This window comes from Molossus molossus, unplaced genomic scaffold (genome assembly GCF_014108415.1).
Source record: "Molossus molossus isolate mMolMol1 unplaced genomic scaffold, mMolMol1.p scaffold_m16_p_5, whole genome shotgun sequence".
Lineage (NCBI taxonomy): Eukaryota > Metazoa > Chordata > Mammalia > Chiroptera > Molossidae > Molossus > Molossus molossus.
Genome location: NW_023425388.1, coordinates 51,402,828 through 51,421,183, shown reverse-complemented (window position 1 = coordinate 51,421,183; position 18,356 = coordinate 51,402,828). Strand labels below are relative to the sequence as shown.

At 43.3% G+C, this 18,356-nt stretch overlaps 1 long non-coding RNA gene and 1 pseudogene across 1 annotated transcript; one reads left to right on the top strand and one right to left on the bottom strand.

Annotated features, from left to right (window-relative positions):
- Nucleotides 1–182: 182 nt before the first annotated feature.
- LOC118617059 lies at nt 183–2,275 on the top strand. The gene is made up of 3 exons (XR_004956778.1): nt 183–538; nt 1,024–1,161; nt 2,256–2,275. It is a non-coding gene; the product is annotated as an uncharacterized LOC118617059 (long non-coding RNA).
- A 12,111-nt stretch (nt 2,276–14,386) lies between these two features.
- Nucleotides 14,387–16,011, bottom strand: LOC118616941 (annotated as a pseudogene).
- Between the last annotated feature and the right edge of the window lie 2,345 nt (nt 16,012–18,356).

Genomic DNA, 18,356 nt, shown 5'->3' with positions numbered 1-18,356 from the left:
GGTGGAAGGGACTCGGGAAGAAGGGAAGAGGAGCGTAGTGAAGGGGCGGGGAAGCAGCAGTCTCCGTTATGCAAATAGGAAGACTGAGTGGGTTCACCCACCGCACGGAACCCCAAATAGGACTAGCCCTCTGGAGGTCGCTAGTGAGCAAGCTTCAGGATCAGGGGTGCCGGGTAGGGTACCACGTGATGCTGGGGAGAGGGGTCACGCAGCGGGGCGAGGATCCCCCAATGCCGTCTCTACCCCAGGTCCCGAGGGTTGAATCCGGCACCCTCCCACTTTTCATCGTCATAAGCAGGAACTATAATTCTGGCTGCGTGACCGCGAACAAGTCACTTAACTTCTCTGAGCCTCGATTTCTTATGTAAACTATGAAGCAACAAACTGTTTCTCGGGTTAGGCGAGAGCCTCCCGACATCCGGCGTGGCACGTACTCGGTGCTTTCAAATGCGACAGACAGAAAGGAAGGAGTGAGGTCGAATCCCGCGCACAGACTTCCACCCCAATGATCTGCTGGCTGGTGGGCCAGAGGCCACAGGTAGGGTGGTCCGGAAGGAAGGAAGCGGGTTCCTCCCCTTCGCTGGGGCTACTAGAGGAAGGCGAGAGGAAAATGCGTGTTGAACAAGCGCCGCCAGCCACATAATGGCCTTCCCTGGTGGGCCCTGGCCGCTTCCCTAAAACAGAACACCGCCTGCAGAAGGGCTGCAAGCAGCCTTAAGCCACCGCTTGGGTAGAAAGGATGTGACTATCTGAGGCAGTAATCGTCTCCCAAGTGCCTCTAGAGCACCCTCTTGGCCCCTGGCTCTAAGATTGAAGGGAAGGGGGTGTGGCAGGGGAGGAAGAACCAGCAAGTGGAAGGTCCTCTGGGCACAGGAGGTGGGGTACACACTCTGCAAGTGCTTGAAGCCCAGGCCCAGAATCGAGGTGGCCACTCCCTACCGCCAGTCTGGAAAAGTAGAGGTAACAACATCCTCATCTCATCCCCAGTACCCTTCTTCCAAACACTGCTTTCTCCCTCCCCAGATCCTGGACCCCTACTGTTGCCTCTGCTGACCCTTCCCAGCTGCTGGGAAAGCATCACTGCTCTGTAGAAAGAGCTCCAGTTGGAGAGAGTGCCAAGAAGAATGAATCCAAATCCCTGACAACTAGCTGTGTGTTGATGTGAGTTCCCTTGCCTCTCTGAGCCTCCCTTTCCTCTTCCATAACATGGAGATATTACAGACAGTGCTGTTTCCAGGATTATGTGAAATCTCTGTGAAGCACTTAGCTTAGTGTCTAATATACAGAAGGTGCTCATAACAGTAAAATGTATGTGTGATTGAGTGGAAGCAGACAAACTCATAAGACTATTTGGGGAGTTTTAGACTTTATTCTGAGAAAATTGGAAACTATTGAAAGAGTTTGTGCACACCTTGGCTAGTTTGGCTCAGTGGTCCGAGCATCAGCCTGTGGACCAGAGGGTCACGAGTTGAATTCCCGGTCAAAGGCATGTACCTGGGTTGCAGGTTTGATCCCAGGCCCTGGTCAGGGTTGTGCGGAAGGCAACCAATCAATGTGTCTCTCTCACATCGATCTCTCTCTCTCTCTCTCTCTCTCTCTCTCTCTCTCCTTCTCTGTCTGTGTGTGTGTGTGTGTGTGTGTGTGTGTCTCCCCTTCCCTTCCAGTCTATCTAAAAATCAATGGAAAAATATCTTTGAGTGAGGATTAACAACAACAAAAAAGATTTTGTGCAGGGGTATGACATGTATCTTTGTGTTTTACACTAATTTCTCTGGCAGTATGCTGAAAAATGAATGGTAGGAGCAGAGACTGCAAGCATGGAGTGCAGAGACCAACTTGGAAGCTAGCATGGGTGGAGATATAATGGGAGCCATGACAATGACAGGGAAGATAAAAAGGGGACATCCATATAATACCTACCATTTGGGGAGCAAAAGCACTCTGCTAATTATATTGTCTCTCCTCATCATTAGATAGGTAGTGGCCTTAGCCTCACTGTATAGTTGAGGAAACTAAAGTCACCTCAGAAATGGAAGAGCTACAATTCCAGCCTTCTTCCACATTCATTGAAAACTTAATCACTTTCTTCTTTGGTATCACTTTTGTGCCAATGATAAATAGAAACCAAGAACAAGAAACAGAGGAGAGGCTTTCTTTACAATGTTGAGTCCACTCCATAGCTGTCTTTTTACCAGCACCCCAACCAAATTATGGGGAAAACGAGAAAAGTTTCACTGTAGATTCTTGACTTGCAGAATTGAAGTGACCACAGATGACATGAAGTCTCTGGGGCTGTGAGGCAGAAGAGCAGGCAAGTAGGAGTGCCTCTGGCAAGCTTCCAGGATGGGAGCAGGTAGGGAGCTACTCCATTTAGGGGCTACTCCCTCAAAGTTGCTGTCTGGTTGGTTGGGGCTGTTTGACCTATAAATGAGAGGCAGGAGGCTGAATCATTATTATTTTTAATCCTCACCGAGGATATTTTTTCCACTGATTCTTAGGTAGAGTGGAAGGGAGGGAGGGAGAGAGAGAGAGAGAGAGAAACATCCATGTGATAAAGACACGTTGATGGGTTGCTTCCCACACAACCCTGACCAAGGCGGGGACCAAACCTGCAACCCAGGTACATGCCCTTCACCAGGATCCAACCCGACACCTCCATCCCCGCGCCACTGAGCAAAACCGGCCAGGGCTCACTGTCATCACTTTAGGTACCTTACTGGCTAATAAAAATAATGCCCTACTTTATAATGTAAATTTACAACCTACTCCCAAACTATATTTTCATAGCACTCTTGAACTGGAGGAGATGCTCTTAAAGTCTTGTGGTGGGTAAGAAGGTGCAGGCAGTTGAAAGTGTCCTCTCAGACCCTTATTCCTCACTCCACTACAGATGCTCATCAAGACCCTTAGATAACCTTCTCAGCTCCCCTCTGTACACTTTCAGCACCTACTGTCCAACATGAGCGTGTGCTGTGGGTTAAAGGAACTGCTCTGTGGTCTGTATTTGCCCCCTACCTTGGGCCTCAGATGCCTAGAGACAGCTAAGTTATAAAATAGAAATAGAGTAACAGCATCTCTAATTTAGGCACCAGGGACTGCTACTCTTCCTGTCCAGATGGGCCAGTGGAACATGGAATGGGGCAGCAGAGGATACTAGAAGGCAGAGTTAACACTAGACATGGGACTCAGGGGAGGGCCACAGCCACAGCCACAGACAAGGAAAATGGCAGCCACATAGCCTCTAGTATAGCAAGCAGTGGCCTGGTGGCTCCCAGACCTCAGAGTAAGGTGTGAGCAAGGTGTGATCAGGATAGGTCAGAGAAATGAACCTATAGTGTGGGTATAGGTATGGTTGGACTGTCCTTCACCCAATCAGCTTCAGTGCCCAGCTCAGTCCTAGGAAATACAAGGAAAAACCATCTCTGTTATCAAATCACTTATATTTAAGGAAAATTTCTCCTGGCTCACAATAATAATCACCATGTGCAAGGCAGTCTATGTGCAAGTTCTCATTCAATTCTCCCTTGGGGGAGGAGTTATCATTCTAGAACCCTAGTGCACTTAAGTCATCTCAGCTCTTCCTGTTCTTGCCTTAAGGGCGTCTTAGCATGAGATTATGCATGGGGACAAGGGAATGAGTACATACCTCACTCCAAGAACATGAAAAAGTGCGAGAAGTCTTTACTGAAGGTTTCTTAAAGAGACAAAATGGTATACCAAACATCATGAGCAAGACTTACAGCGTCTACTTACAGCAGGGGTGGGGAACCTTGTTTCTGCCAAGGGCTATTTGGATATTTATACCATCATTCACGGGCCATACAAAATTATCAACTTAAAAATTAGCCTGCTATATTTGGTCAAACATTTAATTAACTCACCCCTAATGTGATAGCTAGAACTGCTTCCCTTTGGTGAAGCGTGTGATGCTAGCTGGCATTAATTTCTCAGGTCATACATGGCCCGCCAGCCGGATGTCCCCCACCCCTGACTTACAGCATTCCTTTCTGCAAAGTTCTACGCCTGACAGTTACCCTCTCACATTCTTACATCTGCCTCCTCAACATCCCTCAGTCTCACACAGTATTCCTCCAGTTCCCTTCCCATCAAGCTTCTTCCCTCAGTCTCTTTACTGTTAATGTTAATTAATTTAATTTCATTTTATTTTGATTGGACTTTTTCAATGACTCCAAAGGGTATGAGAAAGTGGGAAGCTACAAATAAATGAAGAGAATTCACGTGAATATAAATCTTTACATTTACAAATGGCTTACATGGACATTATTTTACTTGGGTAGTCCTCTTTAGACTCACAATAACCTGTGAGGTAGGTAAGATTCTTTATCATCCTCGTTTAGAGATGAGAACCCTGAGTCTTAGGGCTAAAGTGAGTTGCTTAAAGTCTATTAGTGAGTGTCGAGTTGTGCATTGAAACTAAGGCCTCTTTGTTTTATACCACTTCTGGCCCTGAGGTTGCAAAAGGCTGGATAAGCCCATCAAAGTCAGGGACACTTCATAGGCTGCAACTGCCAAAACTGTGGCCCTGCTATCTAGGAGCAGGACTCATAAATATTGCCCAGGAGACCGGAGGCACCAGGAATGGTAGGAAATACAGGGACAAAGGGACTCTGAGAAATCAAAGGTACTTATAAATTCTCTCAAAAAGATCCAGGAAATTGATTTCTCTTAAGGGATATCTAGCCAAACAAAAGTGGAAGCTGCATACTGTGTGTTCAGACCTGAGAATGACCACCTGAGTCACGTGCAGTAATGGTCAGGCTTTGTGCAAGAGTGTGTTGGTCAATGAAACCTCTTTGAAATTAACAAATTTGGGGGGGAGGGTGTGAGGGAGGGGAGAGTATTTGATATCAGTTGGTATTTGTCCTAAACCTTCTTCTATACTATTTCATGGTTTTATTTTATTTTATTTTTTCTTTATTGATTTTAGAGAGAGGAAGGGAGAGAGAGAGATAGAAACATCAATGAGAGAGAACATCGATTGGCTGCCCCCTGCATGCCCCCCACTGGGGATTTGGCCCACAACCTGGGCATGTGCCCTGACCAGGAATCAAACCAGCAACCTCTTGGTGCATGGGTTGATGCTCAACCACTGAGTCACACCAGCCGGGCTGTTTCGTGTTTTTAAAAAATCTATTTTTAATACTTCTTTTCCTCTGATTTTACTGATAAAGTTTGCTTTCAGAAATTTTAAAAAGTCAAACAAGTATAAAGAAGCAAGGTGAACCTTGGCCAGTTTTGCTCAGTGGTTAGGGCATTGGCCTGTGGTCTGGAGAGACCCACCCGGGTTCAGTTCCCGCTAAGCGTGCATACCTTGGTTGCAGTTTGTCCCCAGCCCTTGTTGGGTTGTGTGGGTGGCAACCACTCAATGTGTCCCTTTCACGTCGATGTTTCTCTCTCTCTCTCCCTCCCACTCTGTCTGAACAAAATATAGAAAAATGTCCTCAGGTGAGGATAAAAAAAAAAAAAAGAAGCAAGGTGGAAAAATTGGCCACAAGCAGAATTTACCTTTTGGCCTATTTTCTTTGTCATTTACTGTGTATTTTTGTAGAACTTTCCATAGTTCAGATCCTAATGTATATATTTAGAGTATATTATAAGCATTTTCTCTATATATGTATTCATTCACTTCAGCCTGTATTAGATGCAGGGGAAATACTCTTAGGCAAGTTACTAGTGGCTTAATGCACCATTTGTTTGCTCCCTGGGAGACTGTTAATGGTTGAGAACGGACTCTGGAGTCAAGCTGTCTGAGTTTGAATCCTGACTCTGCTACCTCCTAGCTGGGTGACATTGGATAAATCAATTAACCGCTCTGGCTCTTTTTTCTTATCTGAAAAATGAGGATAGTAGTATCTACCTCACAAAGTGATTCTAAAGATTAAACAAGTAAATTATGTTAAAAGTGCTTAGAACAATGCATGGCATGGTATAAGTGATAGAGTGCATCATGAATTATTCAACCATTCTTCTTCAGCTAAACATTAAGGTTGTTTTCCATTTTTCCAACAGTATAAATAGTCCTTCAACAAACCATTCACTGCACTCATGAGGGGGGGAAAGGTAGATTGAAAATTCATTGAGAAGGGGTCTGAATGCCAAGATAAGGCATTATGACTTAAGAAATTCAAAATGAATGACCCAGGAGGAAAATGTTCCTTGGGAGGAGGCATCTAATCAACTTGAAGAGATGACCCCTAATTCTATTTGACATTAACTGAACATCCTGGGTGGAGAAAGGGACTAGGCTTTGTCAAAGAACACCAAGATGAATAGAAGACACCAAGATGCACAAGGGACAGGCTTCACTCTCAAGGAGCTTTAGTAAGATTTACAAAAATTTCACAGACATACCCCCAGGAAGATATTTCACCATGGCATATATGTACTTATGTCAACAGAGGTTACCAAATGCCCAATTTCAAATGACCAACGCAGCGGAAGGTATAAGCTCAATCAGTCCTCCTTCTTCTCACCAGGAAGGCTTGTCAAGAATGCCTCCTTCACCCTGGCTAGTTTGGCTCAGCGGTTAGAGTATCAGCCTGCGGACCAGAGAGTCCCAGGTTCGGTTCCTGCTAAGGGCACGTACCTCAGTTTCATTTTGTCCCTGGCCCCAGTTGAGGTCGTGTGGGTGGCAGCCACTCAATGTGTCTCTCTCACGGCGATGTTTCTCTCTCTTTCTCCCCCTCTCTCTCCCACTCTATCTAAAGATAAATGCAAAAATGTCCTCGGGTGAGGGGAAAAAAAAAGAATGCCTGCTTCACAGACGAGTTGTGAACATTAGAGATGGCATCTACAAAGCTCTTAGATTAGTGTCTGGCACCTACTAAATGCTCAACAAATAATAGCTAACAGTTACTGAACATTTGTCCCATGGCAGGCACTACATCAAGCACTTTTCAAATATTCTGTCATTGATCCCTTGCAACAACCCTATTGGGTAGATACTATTCATTTTATTATTCATATTTTATAGATGAGGAAATTAAGACTTAGCCAGATCACACAAGTAGTAAGTGGTGAAGCTGGATTCTTAACCAAGGCATTGGATTAATTACAGTAAGCTAATGGATAGTGTTAGATTCTGGTGACTCACACATTCAAGGGATCATGCCACTGTTTACTGTACTTCACCCACAGGTATTGTACACATCTCTCCCCAAAGAGAGCTGATGTTTTATGAAAGAAGCCACACAACACACTGTGCACTAATCTAGGAATCAATAGGCCTAAATTCCACTCCCAACTCTCACGATCCAGCTTGCAGACCTCAGCCAAGGCTTCATGAAATGAAGTCAGTTGGACTAAGTAAGTCGTTTACAAATCTGGCTTGCCTTTGGAATCACTGACAGAAATTATTTAAAATATAAATTCTAATCCCCCACCCCCAGCCCCCCATGGTTCCAGAGTCCAGCCGACCCTGGCTATCAGTAATTGTTAACACGCTCCCCAGGCAGTGTTGATGATCAGCAGGATTTGTAAGCAAATCACTGGGTTACTTCTAAGGCTATTTCTAAATTGACCCAGAGAAGTTCCTCCACAGGGCAAAAAGCCACCAGCCATACCTGAGCATGCGGTACTCCGTGACCAGGGGAGCCTTCTCTCCTGGTCCTGCCCTTAGTGAAGGACCCTTTGCCAAAGGATTATGAGCTGTAGACAGCTGAGACAGGGCTGCAGCCTCAGCCACTTTCTTGTTAGCTATCATCACTAATAGTTGACTGACCACAAGGGGCCGGACAATAACATTTGGAAAAGGCCACTTTCCTCTGACACCGGGATAGTACCTGAAGATCAAATATCTCCTAGGAAGCGACTTCAGTTTTCCAACCCCTCTTTGTATAAGGTGCAATACAAAACCTTGGTAGCTTCCCATGAGAAACCCACATTCCCCTACCAGTCACTAACTCTGCTAAAGTCTAAGTATGTGGGCAATCGATAGGCATTGAGGGAGTACTAGCAAGGTCCTGTGCAGGGTGTAGGCCCTGAATGATGCACTATTATCTGTCGTAGCCTTCTGTGGTGATATCATAAAGCACTCAACCATCCAGTTCAGTGAGTAAACGGATGGTTTATGATAACAGCTGCACTTCTCTAACCAAAGACCTCGGCACACCACAAGGTCATGACCCGAAGGCCTCAGAATGACTCCATCCAGAAGGGAGAAACACCAGCACAGGCCCAGTGAGGCAGAACACTGATGTGTGTTTGTGAGGGTTTGCGATGGGGAATACAGGCGCTTGTATGAAATACATGCCATTGTATTCAAAGGGTTGCATCACATGAGCTCGGGGTCCCACTGAGTGGGCTGTAATTCGAGGGAGCGAAGGAATACCATCTATCACATCTCTTTGCCAGTTCCTCTTCGAGGCCCTTCTCAATACAGGAAGGGTGGGTGGGTATTAGGAAACTCATTTCCTTACCCAAAATAGGTCAAAGTTCATAAGTTCACATTCAGAGTGAACGTCACAGGAGGGATTTGTATTTTCAGAATCTAGGACTCTTCTGATGGTTGGGTGAAGAAGAAAAGGTCACAGTGCACCTGCTTGATTCTAATCTACCCACTTTAATCCATGTTACTCATTTAGAACACTTCCAAGTGTTCTAAACATCTTTCAGCTGATCTCTCCTTTACATTTATGTAAATTGAGGCCTAGAGACTCAAATTCCCTGCCAACCCTTGCTAACAAGTGACGGAGTGTAAACTAGGGCCTCCATCTTCTGACTCAGTTGGAAATGCTCATAAAGGGGCCATGAGGCAGCCAGCAAATATAGAGATGAAGACTCAAGGAAAAAAAAAACAGAAACTGCTGTGGGCCAGCCTCTCATAATGAGGCCCCTGAGAGGAATCGGGACCTGCTCATTATTTTCTGACTTTTCACAGTGGTCAGGGATTATTAGGCTGGATTTTCAGCCTGTTTCTTCAAAGGGCTAAGAAAAATATGTAAAGCAATAAAAGTGGATTGTGGAAATGACCAGCATCCTGGTGGAATGCTATTGTTGCTATGAAGAGGAAGTCGCCCATCTGAGATAGCTTTGTGTGAACTGGACCTCTGATAAGGCATTTCCTTCACCTCTGTGTTTTTGGCACAGAGGGGTGAAGGGCAGCCGTATTGCTTCTTAGAGCTCATGAGCTAGAAGAAATCATAATTCTCAGTTATTCGTTACTGAGGTAAAGTAGAGTGTGTTAAGATTATGATCTGGATACTCCAGAGTGATGTGAGAGATAATAATGACTTCCTCAAATTACTGAACCAGGAACTGAACTATTCAATAGTTAACCCTGCAGTGTGCAACATTAACTGCATTTGGAAACAAGATAACTGACGCTTAAGAAGTTCAAATAACTGGACTGAGGCCAATTGTCTTGTAATCGGCAGAGCTGGGGACTGAGCTCATATGTGTATGCCTTCAAGTCACTCTTCCACCACTGTGTTCATCAGCTTTTCCTTGGAGACAAAAGAATGTGATTATCACCTGACTCATGTCCCCATTATTTCTGTCCCTAGGACATGCTTCTACTTTTTTTTTTTTTTTAATCCTCACAGGAGGATATTTTTTTCATTTATCTTCAGATAGAGTGGGAGGGAGGGAGAAAGAAAGAGAAACATTGACATGAGAGAGACACATCAACTGGTTGCCTCCCCAGGCGAACCTGACCAGGGCCGGAGATGAACCATAACTGAGGTACATGCCCTTGACCGGAATCTAACCTGTGACTCATTGGTCTGCGGGCCAGCGCTCCAACCACTGAGCCAAACCAGCCAGGGCTGTTTCTGCTTTTTTATTCTTCTGAAACGCCCCCTTTCCTCTCACTCTGCTATAGGAACATACTCCTCCTCTAAGGTCTAATTCAACCTAAGCTTCTCCAGGAAGCTGTGAGTCCAAAATGATCTCTTCTCTAAAATCTTAATGATACTTGTAGAATTTCCTGGGACCTCAATTTTTTTCATTCATTAAATGTATAATTAAGTGAGATTTGGTATTTAAACTTTTTCAAATAAATATATTAGGTATTTCATAGAAACACTCTTTGTTTTATGTAAACAAACCCACAAATGAGGACAAAATTTCCTTCAACAGAATCAGGATATGAATTGAATCAGTTCAGAATCTTTTCTCTTCACTTAGCTATTCCCCAAATTTGGACCGAGGATCACATGGGTAGGGAAGTGTGGGTCTCTTCTAACTCATCCAGAAATAGACTTACTCCTATTAGTTGACAATTTCCTCTCTGATCCCCTCCAAAGTCTTTAATAAACCTTGGCCACGCCTCTGTGATGGGCCTCTCCATCCCATAAATAAGTAATGAGACAGTGGCTGTCTCTGTGTGGTAGGGGTACTTCAGCAGGCTTTGGGGCAAATTAAAACTGTTTGATCACTGCCTTGATTTTTACTAACCAGGTGGCTTTTAGCAATGTTCTTACCTCCTCTGAGCCTGTGAAATGGGGTTACTGTAGTGCTTGAAGGGTCACAGTAAAGACAGCTGTCTGCTATTATGTGCAGTGCCAGGCATGAGATAGTGAAATTGTCACCAGAAAGGGACCCGTTCAAGGTGGGTCTGCCCCAGCAAATTTGGAATGTGCGGGTCCTTGACTTGTGCAGGAAAGATTTCAAGATACAAGTCCAGGTGAAGGTGAGAATAAGTTTATGAATGCTTTGGACAGTGAGACAAAGGAAGGTCTTAGGATAGAGGGAGCAAAATCACAGGAATAGGATTGAGCCAAGACAGGGCTGCTCTGGCTCTGAGAAACACGAGGCTAAAAGAGCACCCTGGGAGACAGCATCTTGGGATTCTCCTGGGATGAGCTGCTGCTGCAGACTGCTGCCCACTGCTCCCCTGGTTGCAAGTCTCACCCTAGGGCTTAGGCGAAAGTACACACCTGAGGAAAGGGGGGCATGAGCGTGCTCAATGGGGAGCGCGTAGGCATCCTTTGTTCTAAGGGATTTTATCTGTTTTCTATAAGTGGGAATTTCAGAAGATGTCTCAACAGAATATCCATCATCTTTCCAGATATGTTTTTTAATATGCTGATGCATCAAAATGAGTATATAGGAGGGTGAGGGATAATTCTCTGGTCAGTTTTACCTCTGTCTTGGACTTTTCTGACTCTAATTGAGTTTTTTGTTATCTATTCCCTTGAATTCATCTGTTCTTGGGTTAGACTGGCACTAAGTGGTCTCCATTATCTATTCCCCTCACTAGGCAATATATTTGGTTGGGGAGGATAGATTTAAACCATCTGCTCCTAGGTGTCTTTGGTTAGGGAAGATAGTCTTGTGATTCATCAGCTGGTTGCTAATTGCTCGGCCATCTGTACAACTCTTTGTCCCAGTTCCTAGCTTCCTACTAATCTGCCCCCAAATGATGGTAGCTATTATAACAATTAGATGTGAACCTGACCAAAAGTTGATGGACAACTAACATTTCTAACCCTAGGGCCACTTAGAAAAAAATACAAATGCTTATGACATTGTATGAGAAGCCACCTTCTCTTCTCTTTCTTCCTTTAATCTCATTTAAAAAGATGAATATGGTAACTATGATTACCCACTATTATAGATTAAAGATTATGTCACCCCGATATTTATATGTTGCCCAAGGTGATAGTATTAGGAGGTAGGTGTGTGGGAGGTGAATAGGTCATGAGCATGGAGCCCTCATGAGTAGGATTAGTTCCCTTATAAATGCTGCCTGAGAAAGCTCCCTTTCTCCTTCATGAGGACCACATAAGGACACGGGAAAATGACGGCCACCTATGAACCAGGAAGCAGGCACTGAATCTGCTGGTGCCTTTATTGTGGACTTCTCAGCCTCCAAACTGTTTTGAATAAATTTCTGTTTTTCATAAGCCACCCAGTGTATGATACTTTGTTAGGGCAGCCTGAACTGACTAAGACAACTAAGTTATGAAATAGACATATGTCCATGAGAACATTAGTGCTGCTTTTTAGCTTTTAAAAGATTCCTGCTCATATCTGGGCATATTGGCAGGCGAGAATTCTACCACCGAACCACCCATGCACCCACCTTATCTGGGCATATTGAAAAAGAAGCAACATGGAGACTACTTTCCAATGTTTAACCCTGAAATTGCAGGCCTTGTACTAGATCAGAGAGCTAGAGGCCACAGGAGGTTCTTGTAGTAGTGGTTGCCCATTACCATGTAAGAAAAACCTGAAGTACAACTGAGAGAACTTACTATGCTCATAAAATCAGATTATCTCATTTCTCTCATGAGGAAACAAACACCAGACTGGTAAAGAAACCTCCCCTGTGTTGCACAGTGATAGAGCCCAAAATAAACCTGGTCTCTAAGTGCTCAGACCTCTTTCTGCTACCTCCCACCCATCAGTTTATTTATTTATTTTATTTTTTTTATTATTTTTTTATCATCACCGGAGGACATTTTTCCATTCTTTGTTCAGATAGAACAGGAGGGAGAGAGAGGAAGAGAGAGAGAGAAACATCGACGTGAAAGGGACACATTGAGTGGTTGCCACCCGCACGACCCAACCAGGACCGGGGACAAACTGCAACCGAGGTATATGCCCTTAGTGGGAACCGAACCCGGGTCTCTCTGGACCGCAAGCCGACACTCTAACCACTGAGCAAAACCAGCTAGGGCCCACCCATCAGTTTAAAGGCATTACTGAGTAACCCTTGTGCACTAGCTGTGTGCTTCTTGGGCTGCAAGGCAGAAGGAGACAGGGCTCCAGCCCTGCAGCTCACAGGATGGAGAAGCAAAAGTTTACCCACATATAACCATGAGGGAACAGCTCAAGATGGGTATGATCCAGAGGTAAGTGGGGTACCCAGGCTCTAAGTAATTTCCATAGTCCAGGAGGTATACTGCTTTGTTCAACAATCCATCTCCAGTCCCTAGAACATTTCAGCTGAGGCAACATGTATAAATTGTTAATGCAATTAATGAACTCTGAATCCCAGATCACCCAGGGAATAGCTGAGCAACTTTGGGCAAGTTACTTACTCTCTCTGTGCCTCAGCTTTCCCAATGCATGGATACCATTATAAAGATGAATGAGATCATCTATGTAAAGTACTTTAAAAAGTACCAGCACAGAGTAAGTACTCAATGGGCATTAGCCATAATTATTATTATAAGCAACCCCATTATTAAAGCAGAAATTAATATTTTATTAACATATACATACTTGATATGCCATCAAATGATACTTGATAAACGAATGAACAAATGAATGCAATTGGAGTCAGAAAGGAAGGGAGTTTTGCGGGCTGACGTGCACAGGGAAGATTTTCAAGCAGAGGCCAGACCTGAGCCAAGCATTTAAGGAAGCGTAGGATCTGACTAGGACAAAAGAAGAAGAAAAGAAAAATGTTTACTCTTTCAGATCTCTTAGACAAAGATATATTTAAAGATGTGTATTGAAGTGTCATTTTTTTTCTGCAAAATGTTGGAAAAAAGCCTAAATAGCCACAGAGACAATGAAATACAATTTGATGAATCCAGGAAATGAATTACTTTGAATCCATTAAAATGACATTTTCAAACAATACTTAAAGACAAATATGCTCAAATTATAATAAATTACAAAAGAAACTTTACACATTATAGACAGCATAATCTCAAGTAAGTTTTTTAAAAATTCATTTATGTATAAACAGAAAGAAAAGAAATTCCAAAAATGTTAGAAGGTAGGAATATGGATAATTTTGTCTCTTTAAATATTCTTTAATTTTTCAAATTGTCTACAATGGGCATGTATTATTTTACTTCTTTTATTTTTAATTATGGTAATTTTACCATTTTAACTATTTTTAGGTGCCCAGTTTAATTAATAATATTTTTATTTTTTATTCATAAAATTTTATTAATTGTAATCAGATCTCAGCTATCAGAGGACACACACAAAAACACACCATTCAATTTTAAAACTTTTCAAATAAGACAAAGGACAAGAGATATAGGCCAAGAAAATGCTCACCCTTCCACTTGGCCAAAGTCTGGTCTCCTTCAAATGTTTGGACTAACAATGCTTTTGCAAGAAGCTTCCTCCAATTGATTTTATCTAATTCTGTTCTCCTTTAAACAATTACGACACGATATGTAGTCACACAAAACGATTTAACAAGAATCTACACTTGTTGAGAAATTGTTCCACAAGCATCTGCAGTTTGTAAGTTCAGTCTTTGAAACTAGAATGTAATCAAGGACTATACCTTGCATTTCTTCTGTTTATCCCCATCCCAGAGTTTGGATACTCTGGATACAGGAGGGGCTTAAAAGTTGTTGGCTAAAATGTAATTTTATATTTATATTTCATACCGAGTAATGGTTTTCAGTATTGCATATTGTAACCCAGAGGTTCTGTCAGATGAGCGCAAGTATTACCGTGCTGTAACCATTCAGAGTCCCAGGGTCACATTGGCAGCCAAAAGTACACTGCCACCAAGCAAGATGAAAAATCCTATCAGATCTTTCACATCATTGTCTCCAATCACCGAGGTAAGAGTAGCATCCAGGAAAGAGTTTAAAATCCACTGTCCATCCAAAGCAAAGCAGGGCACTGCATTAACAATAGCCAGAGCTCCTGAGAGAGAAATCAGGTACTTGACAAATGTCTCCACAACCACAGAAGATCCATGCTTAGAAAGCTAAAACGTGGGATAAAACTGGTGATACTCACTGTGTAGTGCAGATGTAGTGGATGTCCTACGTACAACATATCAATTTGAGGTGGGTGTTTCACTTTTATTAATGAGTGTGAGTTTCCAAAGAAGGTATTATGCAGAAACTTGAACTTTTTAAAAAAATCTTTATTGGTTCTATAAACTTGGGTGGCTTCAACTGCTTTCTGGGCAGGTAGGCATGCATGCAAATGCTTATTAAAATTATTTCTGTAGGAAAAGCACACATCTGTGAGGCTTTGGTTGTTACAACAGTCGATTGAACCATCTAGCCATTTGTATGCTCTAACTGGGAAGCTTAACTGCTGTAAAGTTGATGCACTTATGCAGTAACCAATTTGGGGTTCATAGGTGATGGTATCTAGACATTCATTCCAATCTGATACATTAGTAACGGGACAATCCAGTAGATGGGTAACAAGGTCTCCCACAAAAAGACCTCTGGGTCCAACTGCAGGTGAGTCCTCAGCAACTTCTGTGATAAGTACCCCAACTCCAGTGTAGTAATAATAAGGGCAAGAGAATTACAGGGAGGAGGACAAGAGCTAAAATACTCAGGAGCGCAAGGACAAAGTTATGCCAGATACCTGCACAAAATATCCTTAGCTGCTGGACTGGTGATATAAGTTGCAAATGCGTGGTGAACAGATCAACAAATGCTCCAGGAGAAATAATGAAGAGAAATATCCCAAAGCCATTCAATCAAACTTGTTCCCTAATAGCTGCTATTCCATGTCCAATTTCATGTACAACACCACTAATGAGGACTGCAGCAAAGAAATAGGTCAGTTGGTTGATGGGTAAATTTATACCAGGAACCACAACTTGTAGCACTTGTTCATTGTGAAGTGAGGAGGCGGAAGAGGAGGAAGAGGAAGATGAGGAAGAGGAAGAAGAGTAGAAAGAAGAAGAAGAGTAGAAAGAGGAAGAGGAGGAAGAGGAAGATGAGGAGGAAGAGGAAGAAGAGGAAAAGGAGTAAGAGGAGGAAGAGGAGGGAGAATAAGAAGTGGAAGAGTCAGCCATCATTTGTGCTACAGTTTGCATCAACGTCTTCCCCAGGAGAAAAAAAGAGCTAAACATGGCCATGACGCCAAGCACCATTCCAAAATTGAACCATTGGTAAAGCATCCTTGCTTTCCGCCGTCCCCAACTGTAAAAGGCACAATGGAAAACTGCAGTTTGTCATCTTATGTGAAAAGGGGAGATGCTCAACCCATTGTTTTTCAGCCAGTCTTCATAAGAAGGCTTAACATACCCAGAGGACTTCAGCACCAGTCGGTCAGGTGGGCCGCAGTCCAGCCGCCCACGACCACCACCACGGCGACACGCAATCACGGCAGCGCAGAGGCAGCGGAGGGACGGCGACCCCGCGGCCTCCTCCCGGCGAGCTCGGTGCCTACGACCACGCCATCTGCTCAGGAACAAACCTGTTCTAATTAATAATATTTTTTAAAGACTTCTTGTGTTTTCCCCAGGTGAAGAAGATGTCCAGGCGTAGGACCTTATCCACACTGTTGTCCTCTCAGAATGACTAACAGAGCTGCGAGTGGAAGGAAGCATGGCCGTTGCTAGTGCCTGAACACCTGACCCCTCTGCCCTGGCAAAACCATCATGATTTTGGAGCAAGTAACTGCCTGATGAGGTTGGCACTTTGGTGCTCTAGCGTAAGGAATAATTTGTCCCCCAACGTCAGAGTGTTTACATGCTTGTCATGTCTGAACAATGAGGGCCTCCCTCATCTCCAAACCTCTCCATTTGGTCTCTGCTACTGCTCTAAATAAATGCAGTTTTCAAGCGTTTCCTCCAATGCTCATGATTCAGGGGAGTTCCCCTCAGGCTTCAGAGTCACCCTCCCCCCCAAAAAAAATTCTTGTGTGCTTCCTGAAAAGTGTAAGAAGTAGGATGCAGGGACTCTTCACCTAGTTCTGGAGCCTTGGCCTCATTCTGCGGCTTGCATAACAAATCAGCACACAAGTTAGAGAGAACACCTTGTGTAATAGAGCCTGGCCAGAGGGAGGGGCTACCTGGCCACAGGCCTGCATCTTGGCTACAAGGCCAGGTCCAAGGGGGAAATGCCAACCTTGATATACCTCCTCAGTTTTCCTATAATTCCATAATTTCTTATGTCCATTCTCTTCCTTCTCCACGTTCATGCATCAAATTCAATTATTTAACAATTACTACTTACCCCCTATTATATAGCAAGCTCTGTTTTAGGGATGAGATACTGGCACTAAGATAATGGTAACAATCTTATTAACTGCCAAGCACTGTGCCAAAAAGCTTTACTTGCACTATCCCGTTCAACTCTTACAACAACTGTACAAAGAAGGGACTCTTTCCCCCATTTACAGAGCATAAATCTGAGCAAGGATATTTGCACAAGAGAACTTCTGGATAAAGGTGGCAAAATGACACTAGATTAAAGGAAATCTTTCTCCCAACATTTTACACAATGAACAGCAAAAGTAAAAATAAAAAACAGTAAAACAAAACAAAACAAAAAATGCCCCCCAGCCATTTTCACTTTGGGTATGGACAAATAAGCATCCACCAGCTGATCTGCTCTCCCATAGTAACAGCTGTGAACTCTGGACAAAATATAAAAAGCAACAACCTTAAAGCATAAGAACATAAATAGAAGCAAACAGACTCCAGAGGGAGTCAAATTTTGAAAGAATGTAATAGCAAGGGGTGAGTTTCCTATTTTTCTAGTTTTTGGCCTGGGAACAGGCTTGAGATTAGTACCATGTGAGGAGGCTAGAACTCTGATAAAAATACAAATAAAAAATCCATAGTCCTCTAGCTTGAAGAAAAAGAGGACAGAGTATGCTAGGAAATAAGGGGAAGGAGAAGTATTGGAAAGGAATGAGCCAAAGAGAGAGAGAGGTCCAAATTCTGTGTATAAACTCTGATCAGGCTTCTGTCAGACCCTGAACCACACAAGCACATGGCAGACTCAAAGAAGCCAAGCTAAAGATGGGGGAACTGAGCTGAGAGTTCAGCTGTTCCCCAAAGAGCAGAGTTTTAGTTTGGATCCACCTAAGTTCATTTGCTTGCAAAAACAAAACATCAACCCTCTCAGAAAACTGCAGTAGGATCTAGAACCTCCCATAACATCAAATTCATAATGTCTAAGATGTAATGCAAAATTATGTAACGTACAAAGAATCAGAGAAATGACCCAGGCTTAAGAGAAAAGACAACCAGCTGAGACCAACCCCAGCATGATCTAGATGTTTAAATATACAGATAAGGATTGTCAAGCAGCTATCACAATTATGCTCAATAAAGTCAAGGGAAATATACTTTCAATGAATGAAAGGCAGAAAATTTTTATTTTTTTCCTTATTGATTTTAGAGAGACAGGAAGGGAGAGGGAGAGAGAGATAAAAACATTGATGAGAGAGAACATTGACTGGCCACCTCCTGCATGCTCCCCACTGGGGATTGGGCCAACAATCTGGACATGTACCCTGACCAGGAATAGAACCGGCAATCTCTTGGTGCGTGGGTGGATGCTCAACCACTGAGCCACACCAGCTGGGCAAAAGGCAGAAAATCTTAAGTGAGTAATAGAAACTATATTTTAAAAGAACCAATGGAAATTCTAAAACTTAAAAATAGAATATTTGAAGTAAAAAATACTCTGGAAGGACTTTAAAATAAG